The sequence below is a fragment of the Microcebus murinus genome, chromosome 8, assembly GCF_040939455.1.
Source record: "Microcebus murinus isolate Inina chromosome 8, M.murinus_Inina_mat1.0, whole genome shotgun sequence".
NCBI classification, from domain to species: Eukaryota; Metazoa; Chordata; class Mammalia; order Primates; family Cheirogaleidae; genus Microcebus; species Microcebus murinus.
The window spans coordinates 98626491-98640989 of NC_134111.1; the positions used below are offsets into that span (position 1 = coordinate 98626491).

At 40.7% G+C, this 14499-nt stretch overlaps 1 pseudogene; it reads left to right on the forward strand.

The window, feature by feature from the left end:
- The first annotated feature begins 1050 nt into the window (after positions 1–1050).
- On the forward strand, positions 1051–3125 carry LOC105862813 (integrin beta-1-binding protein 1 pseudogene; annotated as a pseudogene).
- Positions 3126–14499: the final 11374 nt, after the last annotated feature.

Here is a 14499-nt window from a genome sequence, read left to right on the forward strand (position 1 = left end):
CTGTGCACTTGAAAAAAGGGAATTCCATCTCATTTGAGAGCTGTTGAACAGAAGGTCTGTGCTAACACTAATATAAAGAGACCCAAACCACCACCCTGACCATCCTGACCATCACAGTAGATTCTGATGGAGGCCAGTTGACAAATAGAGAGCTAGCCTACGTTCACCTCATGGTGCATCCTTTGGCTTCATAGACCCACCTTACAGCTATTTCTCCAGTTGCTAGGTACATAATTGGGATGGATACACTTAACAACTGGCAAAACTATCATTGATTCACTAGTCTGCAGAGTAGTATTCATTGTAGTACAAAAAGCAAAGTGGAGACCCTTGAAACTGCCATGCCCTAGGCAAAAGAGTGCACGGGGTGGATTAGCAACACCTACAAAGAATTAAAGAATACAGACTGGTCTCCCATTCAATTCACCCGGGTGTCCTCCGTGAAAACCAGGTAGATCATGTGGACGACAGGAACTATTTAATCCTATAATCACCAGTTACAGCTGGTGGATCAACTATTATTACTAGAACATCAGCTATTATTACTAGAACAGAACAACATGCCTCTTGGCACTTTATATGCAATTGCTAATATGGCAAAAACATTCCTTTTAATTTATCAGTAAGGAGTTTACTTTTACGTGGGAAAGACAAGAATAACATTCGTAGCCTCATGGCTATGTTGATTGTTAGGCTTTCTGCTACAATATAGTCCTCAAGGATCTTCTTCTAAGGGACTTTTCGCAGAACATAATAGTTTTACACTGCAGGGACCTGGTGAGCAGGTAAGGACAAGTGACTTCACCTTGACTCTTGGGTACCTATGGCAACAGCGAATATACCCTAGTGTTCTTGGAAGTGAGATAAGTAGGCAGCATAAGGGGTGTTCCCTGACTGGCATAACTAGAAAAATCAAGAGCTGGACAACTTGGTGAAGCTTTCACGTTCCAGTAGGTTGGGACACGATGTAACATACCCTATAAGGTACAGAACAAGATGCACCTCCCACCACAAAGAGATAGCAGCAAAAAGTTGCTATAAACCTTCACTATGCCACCATTACTCAAGAAGACTAGCAAACTACTTACTGATTACATCAGAACCCTTCCACTCTGGAAGGCCAGCAACTTATCCTTGCAGGCAAAGACACACACCCCAAATAGAGGTTTGCTTCTCCCACCCATAGCACCTGTGGGACCAACACCATCTGAAAGCTTACAGACTGCCTGCTTTAGTTATTGCTGCATGGCAAACCACCCCAAAACATAGTGGTTTCAATAAACAATGGTTTATTATTTCTTATGAATGTGTGGGTCAGGAATCCTTGTAGGGTTTAGCACTTACTACAATCTACCTTTTTAACTTACTACAGTCTACTTTTAAAAAATAGTATATCAATTCACATATAGCCTAAGGATTCTTTACACTTGCCATAGCCTGCTTGGCCTATCAACTTCATCTTCTTGACTCAGGAAGACCATCAAGCTATACCAGAGTTCTCCCTCCTTGGCAACCAGCAGTATTCGGGAGGAATTTAGGACTCACCTTGTTTATTTCCACTCTACCAGGGATCACCATGTTCATCGCTTCATGTGCAATGTTTTGAAAACTGTTGTTGAGTATATTTTGCAGGTTTAGTTCCATCAGGTGGAGGGGTAAATCTGTATCCTTTTTGGTCTTCGATCAATAATTTATTTTGAGACAGGGTCTCCCTCTGTTTTACTAGCTAGAGTGCAGTGGAGTCATTACAGCTCCCTGCAGCCTCAAACTACTAGGGTCAAGTGATCCTCATGCCCGAGCCTCCCAAGTAGCTGAGACTACAGGTGTGTGCCACCACACCCCGCCAACTTTTTCTAATTTGTAGAGACAGGTTCTTACCCTTGCTCAGGCTGCTCTTAAACACCTGATCTCAAGTGAGCCTCCCTTCTTGGCCTACCAAAGTGCTAGGATTACAGGCATGAGCCATCACACCTGACCTCAATCAACTAATTTTTAAGGCACTCAACTTCTCTACTAATACAAGGAATATTTTATCGATAAATTGTGGAAATGCGTGTTTAAAATTTCTAGTATATATTAAGTTTAAAAAGGTAATGAAACAGTAAAATATATAAGATATATTTTAGATATATTAATGTATAAAACACAATTATAAATTCACAAAATATTTCATGAATTTATAAAGCATATAAAATACATATGGGATGATGTAACAAATCTTTATGAGGAAGGTATATTTTATAATATCTAATCTTTTGTAATATTAACAGAAAAAATTACTCAAGATATTAGTATTTTGAAACAACATAGGTACTCTGACTCAAACCAATGCTAAGCACAAGCAGCCCCAGGGATGGGACTGTGGCCACATGGTACATTATTTCTCTGAGAAGAATTGACCATGTCCAGAAGGAAAAGAAGCTATCTGTTTAGACTGCTGTCTGTCAAACTTTTGAAAACAGTAAAATAGTATTCTATTCTACAGGAGTCTTCTTTGGATCAAGCTATCGTAGAAAATATTTCAAAAAGGCAAAACAACACAGGAGTAGCAATTCCCAAAGTAGTGAGATCAGCACTAAGAGCACGTCTGTGGATTCCAGCCTTGGGGGCTTTCACCATCCAGCGCTGTGGCCAGCCTCAATACAGATCCCGCCAAAAGGTCAGGACAAAGCAACAATAATGCAGATGCCAATGAAGAATTTGAATGCCATCTGTTGGTGTCTTTGTGAAACTGAAACTCTCTGAGGGAAAAAGTCTGGCAGAGCCATTAGACCTGATGAATTATATTGAAGTTGCCCATCAAGATACAAAGTTACCTTTTGTGCCTCTGGAGTAAGAATTTATTATGGGAGTTTCCAAGTTTGGTGTAAAATGTCAACATCACATCAGTAGGATGTTTTGCACAGGCATGCGTCTCCCCTAATCATCCAGATGGTCTTTTATGATGATGGTGGGGGTGGGGTGGGGGAGGCAAGAAAAGGCTTATTGGCTCTGAAGACCACAGATGGAAGCAGTAAAGAATGCAGCCTGTGGGGTTATCAATGCAACCGTCTAGAACAAGCCAAGAAATTTGCAAAGTTTTACACACCGCTTTAGACTCTGTATCAACATTTGAGAAATCTTGAATTCTTCACTCAAGTGGAAGTCAACTGCATCTAAGAGTTCATCTGTTTTCTAAATAGTTCTGTTTTCAATGTGCAATGTTGAATTGTCATAGAAATAAGATGTGATACCTTGTTCTAGAATTTCTGAAGAAAGTGCGAGGTATAAAATATTGATCATTTGTTTTTATATTAAAATATGTCATACTAATGAACAGGGGGTGAGGAGAGGGAAGATGGATGACCACAGGCACCAACTGCCAGAGCATCTCAGTAATAAGGAGAAGTCTTAGATGAAAGAGAAAAAATGAACAGACAAACACAGATCCAGTGTGGATCTGAGGGAAGGGTGCCAGAAACTTCAGGAGACTCCATGGGAAGAAGTTGTGGAGCAGAACATGAAGGAGCAAGGTATTGGTAGAAGTAAACCCTTTAGAGGCTTGGAGTCCACTGAGAAGTTTAGGTGGATCGTTTTCTTCCCCCTACCTCACACCCTGACAGTCAGTGGGATCCTGCATTGTTGGAAAGACTTTCTGCTCCCACGAGCCCAGGAACTCTTGTGGACCTAACACAGGCTTGCACCCAGCCAACCCAGGTGCTCTCATCTCCACAGACCTGAGCTGGGACGGCAGGTGCCATATTGCTTCCCTACCCACTGTGTGCCTTTGTCCTCCCCAGGGGGCTTCAACTGCTCAAGTTTTGTTTTCCTCATTCCTACACAGACATTTCCCAACTCTGGCGTAGACTGCAGGAGCCACAGGGGGCCAGTGGGGCCCAGGTGATCTGTGTGACCCCAGTGGCTGATATTCTGGGTGGGCAGCCTCCCAGAGAAGGGACAGGCGTGACCATAGTGCTAGCTTTACTCCATCCAGACTCTTTTTGTCCAACTCCCTCCCCCACCTGCCTTTGCTGAGAGAATTACGTCAGCACAGAAAGGCTTCCACTAAGGCTCAGACCTTTGCTCTAGGGGTCCTGCAGCAGACTGAGGGGTGCTTGGACTGTGAGCTCCCAGCCCCCCATCCCTCTCTGGTGCTGTTTGCCTGGTGACTCCATCTGAGCAGGGTACACCTGGAGGCCTAGGGATATCAAACCTGCTTGGGCACCCCATGGGCAACTCGGGACCAGTGTGCTTCTCCCTGGCATGGTCAAGTTTGATCTTGGAGGAGCCGGTGACAGGCCCACAGGCCATGTCCTGTATGCCTAGGTCTCAATCACGTTGCTCAGGGGCAAGGAGGGGAAGACCTGTGAATGAGGCTTGGGAGGCGAGGATGCCCAGGTGGGCAGATCAGGGAGATAGTCCCGTGTGGGTTCTAGCTGCAGCATGTTTGTGGAGCAACTGCATTCAGCTCAGGCTGGGATCCTGGGCAGGGAACCTTCTGCCCCACATCACAGTCATGGGAGAGCTTGACTGGCTTGATCTCTTGCCTGCAGGCAGATGGCATGGGGTAAGGGGGACCAGGTGGAGCAGGGGAAGGTGGAGAGGAGCAAGACCCACTCCAGACTGCCAGATTGTGAATCTCAGATGGCCCCACCTTGACAAGAAGATTTTCTGGTTGAGTGAGTCCACTTCAGCCACTTCCTCATGGCTTTGCCTAGAAGCAGTCCTTTGTCCCCTGCTGAAATAGTTACCTCCATGCTAGGAAAATTGGATAGCCACATTTAGAAGACTGAATCTGGATCCGTACCTCTCACCACTCACAAAAGGGAATTAACAATGGATAACACACTTAAACCTAAGGCATGAAAGTATAAGAATTCAAGAAGAAAATGTTGGAAAACCTTGTCAAATAGTGAGCAAAGGACATGAACAGAAACTTTTCAAGAGAAGACAAAATAATGGGCAACAAACATATGAAAAAATGCTCAACATCTGTAATCATCAGGGAAATGAAAATCAAAACTACAATGAGATATCACCTATCTTTAGTGAGAATGAATGAATGACCTTTATCAAAAGGTCCCGAAACAATAAATGTTGGCATGGATGCAGAGAGATAGGAACACTCCTACACTGCTGGTGGGACTGCAAACTAGTGTAACCTCTGTGGAAAGCAATATGGAGATACCTTAAAGAGATACAAGTAGATCTACCATTTGATCCAGCAATCCCATTACTGGACATCTAGCCAAAAGAACAAAAAACATTTTATAAAAACACATCAGCACTCGAATGTTTATAGCAGCACAATTGCCAAGATGTGGAAACAACCCAAGTGCCCATCAATACATGAGTGGATTAATAAAATGTTGTATATGTATACCATGGGGTACTATTCAGCTATAAGAAACAATGATGATATAGCACCTCTTGTATTTTCCTGGATAGAGCTGGAACCCATTCTACTAAGTGAAGGATCCCAACAATGGAAAAATTGGCCCCACATGTACTCACCAGCAAATTGGTTTCACTTATCAACACCTAAGTGTACATATAGTAATAACATTTATCAAGCGTTGGGCAAATGGGAGGGGGGAGAAGGGGATGGGCATATACATACATAATGAGTGTGATGCAAACCATCTGGGGGATGGACATGTTTGAAGATATGACTCTGGGGGGCAAGGGAACACACATAACCTAAATATTTGTACCCTGATAATATGCTGAAATAAAAAAAGAAAAACTCCTATATACATCAGCTTAGGCAAAGTATTTATGAAGAAGACCCCTAAGGCAATCACAGCAACAACAAAAGTTAACAAATGGGACCTGACTAAATTACAAAACTTCTGCAAAGCCAAGGAAACAATCAACAGAGTGAATAGACAACCTACAGAATGGGAGAAAATATTTGTATGCTATATATCAGTTAAAGGGCTGATAACCAGAATTGATACACAACTCAAACAAATCAACATGAAAAAATTAAACAACCCCTTTAAAAAGTGGGCAAAAGACATAAACAGAAGCTTTTTAAAAGAAGATAGACTAATGGCCAATAAAGCTATGAAAAAAATGCTAAATGTCTCTAATCATCAGGAAAATCCAAATCAAAACCACAATGTGATATCACATTACTCCAGTGAGAATGACTTTTATCAAAAATCTCCAAACAAAAGATGGTGTGTGGATGTGGAGAGACAGGATCTCTTATATGATGTTGGTGGGAATGCAAACTAGTACAACCTCTGTGGAAAGTAGTGTGGAGATGCCTCAAAGAACTAAAAGTAGACCTACCATTTGATCCAGCAATCCCTCTATTGGGTATTTACCCAAAAGAAAAAAAGTCATTTTATCAAAAAGACGCATGCACTCCAATGTTTATTGCTGCACAACACACAATTGCAAAGATGTGGATTCACCCTAAATGCCCATCAATACATGAATGGATTAATAAAATGTGATATATATGTACCAAGGAATACTACCCAGCCATAAGAAAAGTGGTGAACTAATACCTTTTGTCACAACCTGTATGAAATTAGAGACCATTCTTTTTAGTGAAGTAGCACAAGAATGGAAAATCAAACACCACCTGTCCTCACTATTAAATTTGAACTAATTGATCAACACCCATGTGCACATTTGTTAGTAAAACTCAATGGAAAGCATGCAGGTAAGAGGGGGCAGGAGGGTAGGGTTATATTCACACCTGATGTGTATAATGGACATGCAGAGTTGCACCTAATGGATGATGGGCACAAATATAACTGTACAAAACCAAATCATCTACCCTCATGATATTCTGAAATTAAAAAAGTACAGTGTGCAAATGCTGACAATGTCTATACAATTCTTAACAATATTCCTATACTTTGACCTAGGGATCCAACTGTTAGAAATTAACTTGAGGATGATCAGATACATGTACAATATGTTAGCAGCGCCGCTGGTGTAGGGTATCATGCAAGCTGTGGGGCATCTCTGAGATGGAACGAGTATGTGCCCTTGTTAAACAAAATTATGTTAACATTAAATGGCATTAAAAAATATGTTAAACAAAATTATGTTAACATTAAATGGCAAACGATTAAATAGAGAACATTAAATGGCAAACGATTAAATAGAGAACATTAAATGGCAAACGATTAAATACAAACTGAAAGTAAAATCATGGGTCAGAAGGCAGGGGTCACTTAAACAGATTCATACCTAAGACAGAATATACTACAAAAGTCCTTACTATGTGAAAGTGGCCCCTCTTTCACAAAATACCTTATTGTTCCATGTATCTTAGGCACCTTCAGCATACCATTGTCTTCTCTTTCCTTATCATGTCGAATTTTCACCTTTTCCCTTAAAGGAAGCAATTGACATCTTTTCTACGCCATATTCCAATTGCCAACATCATCACTCTCCTATGTTAGGACCATTAATAAGTAAAATAAAGGTTGCTTGAACACAAGTATTGCAATACTGTGACAGTAGAGCTGATAACCGAGGCAGCTTCTAAGTAACTAACAGGTGGGCAGGTGGCATCTACAGTACAGAGGAACTGGACAATGGGATGAGTCACATCCCAGGTGGGACTGAGTGGGACTGGGTGAGATTTCATCACACTATTCAGAATGGCAGGCAATTTATAACTTACACATTGTTTATTCCTGGAGTTTTCCATTGAATATTTTAAAACTTCAGTTGACTGCTGGTAATTGATACCATGGAAAACAAAATTGTGGATAAGGCAGGACTATTGTACTTTGTAACAGCATGAAGAAATCCAATATCTCTGAAGAAATCTAGAAGTACAAAACCTTCAGACAGAAATATATAAATTTTGTTAGAAAATATTTTGAAATTACTAATATATACATACTATATTAATGAGATGGAATACATAATACTGTAAAGAGTTAATTGTCTTCTCATTGATTCCATACAAAATCCCAGTAAGATTTTGAGAAGCTGAGTCGGAAACACAAAGGTCCAAGATACTTTTGAGGAAGAGGAGACAAAGAACTACTCTACTATGTATCAGGAGCTGTTGGAAAACTGGCACCATTGTGACTGTGTAGTACTGGGATAAGCTGAGGCAATCATGGGCCAATGGCAGAGAAAAGACAACACAGAAACACACCCTGCCTATATGGCCACTCAGTTAATGAAAAGGGTAACACTGCAAATTAGTGGAGAAAAAAAAGGTTTAATCATTTAATCCTGATCTCAGAAAAAAGTGTTAAGAATCAAAACAGAGACTTCAAACTGTAGCTCAGATGGTAAATAATTTGGTCTCAAATAAGGCAGGAAATGTGAAAAATTTTTCACTCAGTTTATGTTTGAGCAAGTGGCAGGTCTGGGGCGAAGCATAGCAAGATGAGCTGTAAAGCCACAGCAGGCACAGGAAAAAAAACCCAAAGAACACAAAATGCAATCTGAATAAGACAATGTCCTCACACTGCTTAATGCCACAAAAAATCCAAAATAAAGCAAGAACGTGAAGATGGGACAATAAATTACCACAATCTGGTTAATGTGGCAATTGCAGAGCTGTAGAAACAAACTAAGGAAACACAATTAATTTTTTAAAAATTAGAAATTACAAAAAAACAAAAGCCTACTATAAGTTACATAATTGTCATGGAGGAAAAGTTGAGACAACCATTATTAACACAAAGGGTAAAGAACTGAAAAGATGAAAGCCCTAGGCTGCAGATAAGAGCTGTGAAGGCTAATGTTGCTCTAATGTAAGAATAATCTGGCCTAAAAATTAAAAAAAGGATACGTTTTCAGAGATACTGCTTAAAGGTAGAATCAATTCTGCCGCCCTGAAGATTATAAGAACTACCTCAAAAACTGCCAGTGCTCATAGAATTTTTCAGCAACTTTATGCATCACTTTACTTGTAACAATGAGGGTGCATCTGTCTTACAAACTCAATTCCATGATACGTCTGTATGTCTAATTTAAAAAAAAGTTAAAGGATAAGAAAAGTGTATTTATACTTACTGGAATATTTAGAGAACTCTCTCATATCATGAAAGAAAGGACAAACACCTCAGCTGGATAACACCGGCAAAGAATAAATAAGTGATTCATAAAAGAGGGAATTTAAATGGTCAATAAACATTAAAAGCTGTTCACCTTCCCCCATAATCAGGAAAATACAAAGTAAAACAGGATGCAACTTCTTATCCATCAGCTTTGCAAAGTTTTGTTGGGTGTGGAGAGTTGGCTCATCCATCTCATTTGCTATTGGTAGAAAAATACATTCATTGATTCAGCCACTTAGAAAGACAATTTGGCAGGATCTATAAACAAGTATTAACATCTTTTTCCTCAATAATTCCACTTTATTAGGTTTTATGACACAAGGTAAATACTTGTATTCATGGAAAAAAACCAAAAGAAATATATAATCCTTGTTATTACAGCTTGTTCATAAAAGTGAACCATTGAAAACAGTATAAATGTCTTTCGATTGGGAACGGATTATAGTATTATGGTAGATCAGCCTGGTGCAGTGATTTTTGCCTATACTCCCAGCACTCTGGGAGGCCAAGGCAGGGAAATCACTTGAGCTCAGGGGATGGAAACCAGCCTGAGCAAGAGCAAGACCTCATCTCTACTAAAGATAGAAAAATTAACAGATGCTGTTGCATGCACCTGTAGTCCCAGCCACTGCACAGTAGCCAGGGCAACAGAGCAAGATTCTGTCTCAAAAATTAATAAATGAATAGAAAATTGAAGTAATTATGATATATCGATTCTATGGAATAGCATTTAGGTGGTAAAAAGAATGAGGTAGATCTATATATATTAAGGTAAAACATCTTGAAGCTTGTCACTATTAAGTGAAAATGCAGAAAGAACACCATGTGCAACATAATCCCATTTATGATGAGATCGGAACACAAATTTTGTATTTACAGAAACATATTTTATATACATAAAGGCATAGAAAAATACCTGGAAGGCTGAACTCAAGGCTCTCTATGGGACTAGGAGAGGAAGCCACTGTGGGAGGGTGAGTGGTAAAGAGGATCTTTTCCTCTATATACTGTCACATTGTTTGAAACTTTATAAACAAGAATGTTTAACATAATGTATTTATTTTGTGTAAAAAAATTTGCACAGTTGTGGAAACAACCCAAGTGCCCCTCAATACATGAGTAGGTTAATAAAATGTGGTATATGTATACCACAGAGTACTACTCAGCCATAAAAGAATGCTGAACTACCTCTTGTATTATCCTGGACAGAGCTGGAGCCCATTGATCTAAGGGAAGTTTCACAAGAATGGAAAAATAGAACCACATATACTCACTATTAAATTTGTACAAATTGATCAACATTTATGTACACATATATATACAGGAAGTAACATTCATCCGGGGTTGGGCAGGTGGGAAGGGGAGGAAGGGTTGGGTAAAGTCAAACTTAAAGGGTGCAGTGTGTGCTGCCTGGGGGATGGGCACTCTTGTAGCACTTACTTGGGTGGTGCAAAGGCAATTTATGTAACCAAAGCATTCATACCACTGTAATATTCTAAAACTGAAAAAATAAAGCACACACATACACACAACCCAGAATCTTCTAGGAGATTTTAAAATATTTATTGTTTAATTCCAGTTAAATTTTTGAAAATAATAAAGCATGTTCTAAATTAAGTACTGCTTAATTAAGAAAAAATTAAGTACTGCTATTACTGAACCTATCACTAAAGAAAAGATAGGATGTCTATCCTTTTTCTTTTCAGAGGTATCCCCCATTCTGGAACAGGAAATTAAAGTAAAAATAAAAATATTCAGCCTGTACTAGTCGTTTGCCATTCTGAGGCGTTCTCTTTCTGTTCCTTCTTCTGACCGAGGTCAATGGAGGAAGAAATCAGACCCCAAGCCAGTCATGGAATCAGCCTGGAAGTTGCAGAAGCTCTACCCAGCTCACACTGTGCCAGGGAAGGTGAGACCACAGCATCCAAGGGTTAAAGTAAGCCAGGTGTTTACCTCTGAGTGTCTATTTTCTAAACACCTTCTTTGACATGACCTATGTAAAGGTAGAAGAAGGCAGAGGTAAAGGTAGAAGAAGGCAGAGGGACATAGGATAATTCAAAGGTCATGGGAAATTAACACACTCCTGCCTCAGAGGACTCCTGTGTTCAGAGAGTCCTGGCCAGCTGAGCAGCAGCTGCAAACAAGGAAGCCACGTGTGTCATGCAAGTTGGACTCACATCAACAGCTGTTCTGCTGCAGTTTAAAAAAACCCAGTTTCCTCTTTATATATTCTTTGATTTCATCATGTTGTATACCTGTGTCCTTGCAAAGCAGGTTAACAACTGGACTAAAGGCACAAAGGCAGCATTATAGCCAGAAATTAGGAGGAAGATTAAGACTCTCCTGTTGCTCAGTTCATAGCCGTCACCTGGACTGGACCGAGTTAGGTCTGGACATGCGCACACAGGGCTGGAGAGAGACGAAATGCTCGGCGTTAGACCCCGGGGAGGATGTGCTGGGGCAGGAGGCTGGAGCCAGGTTGGTGACAGCGGTTAACATTTTAGGTGCAAGAGTTTAAGGCATGTTGACTGTGGGGCTGCTTTACAACAACAGAGGTAAGGAAGAAACACCTGAGTTCCAAAGAAGTCACTGGAAGGTTGAGAGGGCAAATGCTTCTCATTGGAGGAAGCTGGAGGTTGGAACCCAGGAGATCTAGAAATGAAAAAGGGAAATGGATTTGGGAAGAGTCTTGACTACTCCACCTTTTGCATGTTCCCCAGTGTGCACATCGAGACCCTTGATTCCACCCCTCTGGGGCAGGTTTTGTAACTTCTAGTCCTGTAGTGCCACATTTATGGTGCCTTGAGGGTGGAAGTCATGGTTGAGCAGAACTAGGGAACCTGTGGGATTCATCCTCTTTTGGGTTAGGAGAATGCAGCTCTCTTTTGTATGGTTCCCATCCATTTGGTAGACTTTTGCATTAAGATGGAGATTGTTTGCATTGGGAACTCCCTGTACTATCTACTTGTAGACTCGCATTTGTTGTTGTTGTTTGTGAGTTTTATTTCAACATGGGAGGCTCCATTGCTATTTCATCAGGCAATTAGTTTAAATAAGGTCCAAGAATTACAACAAAAAGCTAATGAAGATCCCTCTAGATTTTGGGAATGCATCTATCAGGCATATTGAAAATATACAGGTGCAGATCCAGAGCCCCCTGTAAATATGCACATGGTTAATATGACTTTTATAGGACAGAGTGTTCCAGATATAAGGAGGAAACTACAGCATGTAGAAGGGGCAATTGGCATGAATCCCTTGCATCTTGTTGATGTCGCCTTTAAAATATATAAACCTAGAGAAAAACAGAAATGAAACCTGTGTGTGTTCTGTTAGCTGTGCCAACCAAGGGTTCTTTAATGCAGTCAAAAGGAAAGGGTCTCCGTAGGTTGAAGTACAATCAGTGTGCTTTTTGTAAAGAGGAATGACACCGCCTGAAATTGCAAAGAGCTCTAGGTAACAAGAAACCCAGGACAGCAAATGCTTTCTTGAGTCCAGGACTCAGATGATGAATGAGGGGCACAGGCTCTGTGCCTCACTGGAAGCCCAGATCCAAATATCCCTGCAGGAGGCCCAGGTACAATTGACATTGGAGACTTGATTAGTGGACTTTTTAATAGACACAGGAGTAAACTTTTTTTTGTTTTAAACTCTAACTTCAGCAAGGACACAATGGCAGTGGTGGGGTGACTGGTCAGACCAATGATCAAGTTGTGCTCCAACCTCTTGAGTGCCAACTGGGAGAGCAAAAGCTGAGACAGTTTCTTATATGTGACAGACTGTCCAATGCTTCTCCTAGGCTGTGATTTGTTATGCAAGTTGAATGCTCAAATAACTTGTTTTTCCAGAGAAGCAATAACTCCACCTGCAGGTCCTGCCAAAAAATGCTCTCTGGTTTCAGTGTCTACTCACTCACAAAGGAGAATAAGCAAATTGTATTCCTCTAAGGACATATGAGCTGATGGGACACAGGCATGTGCCACAACAGCCACAGAAATACCATTCTGTGGAAAGAAGGGACCTCCTGCCCTTATAAGAAACAATACTCCCTTATAAAGGAAGCATTGGAAGGAAGTCATCCTATGTTGAATATATTTCCAGGGTATGGACTAATTCATCCCTGCCAGTCCCCTTATGATACACTAATTTTACCTGTCAAGCAGCCCCATACCAGTGAGGACAGATTTGTGTAGGATCCACATGCCATTAATGATGTTGTACAGGACATACACACTACTGGGTCAAACCCAGATACTCTTTTGACAGGAATACCAGGTGACTATGAATGGTACTCAGTACTGGATTTAAAAGATGCTTTGTTTTATATTCCTCTGTATAAAAAAGGTCCTAACTCCTTTTTGCATTTCAGTGGCAGCATCCTGAGACTAGAATGATGTCACAATACTGCCACAGGGTTTAAACAACTCTCTTATCCTGTTTAGTGAGAGCTTAGCAAAAGACTTGCAGAACCTGCCACTGGACTAAGGGATTCTGTTACAATATATGGTGATTTGCTTAGAGGTCACCCCTATTACAATCATTGTCTCACAAATACAGTGGCTGTGCTAAGTCATCTGGTTTGTGTGGCTATAAAGTATCACCCCAAAAGGCACAAATTGGCAAACAACAAGTTACTTATTTGAGATATCAAATTAACATGGGAACCCATAGCCTAATGTCAGACCAAAAACAAAGCATCTAGAATCTTAAGGTGACCAAAAATAAAAGACAATTGCTTGGGTTCCTAGGAATGTCAGGGTTCTGTGGCATCTGGACTCCAAACTTTGGACTCATGGCAAAGCCATTGTATGAGGCTGGTCAAGGAAGAGATGCGGAGCCCCTGATCTGGACCACAGACCGTCACAGTGCCTTTGAGAAACTAAAGCAGAGTCTTATGACTGTCTGCACTTTGGGGTTGCCTGACTTGCAGAAAGAATCCAAATAATATACATTTATGAATAACAAGGAATGAGCCTTGGAGACTTATCACAGATTTTGGAAAATGTCCAAAAAGCCACATACTTGTCAAAGCCACTAGACAACACTGTGAGAGGATAATGACCTCTTTGCCTCCAGGCAGTAGCACCTACTTATGACTTGTTAAAAGAGGCTGAAAAATTCATCTTAGGACAACCTGTTGTAGTATACATCCCTGATCAGGTTTTGACTTTATTAGAACAAAAGGGGAGGGGGTTATTGACGGACATGGGAAGGCTAGGAAAATACTAAGCCATCCTTCTGGATAATCCAAATGTTAAATTAAAGATTATCTTCTCTCAATGCTGCCACCTTGTTACCAGTGGAAGAGAATGAGCCTTTACAGGATCACTGTGTAGAGAAACTGGATGCTGTCTATTTTAGAAGGATGGATCTGTCCAACTAGCCAATGCCAGACCTGAATTCAGGTCTTTTCACTCATGGGAGCACCTTTATACACAGTAGACAGCAAAGGGCTCAGTATGTGGTG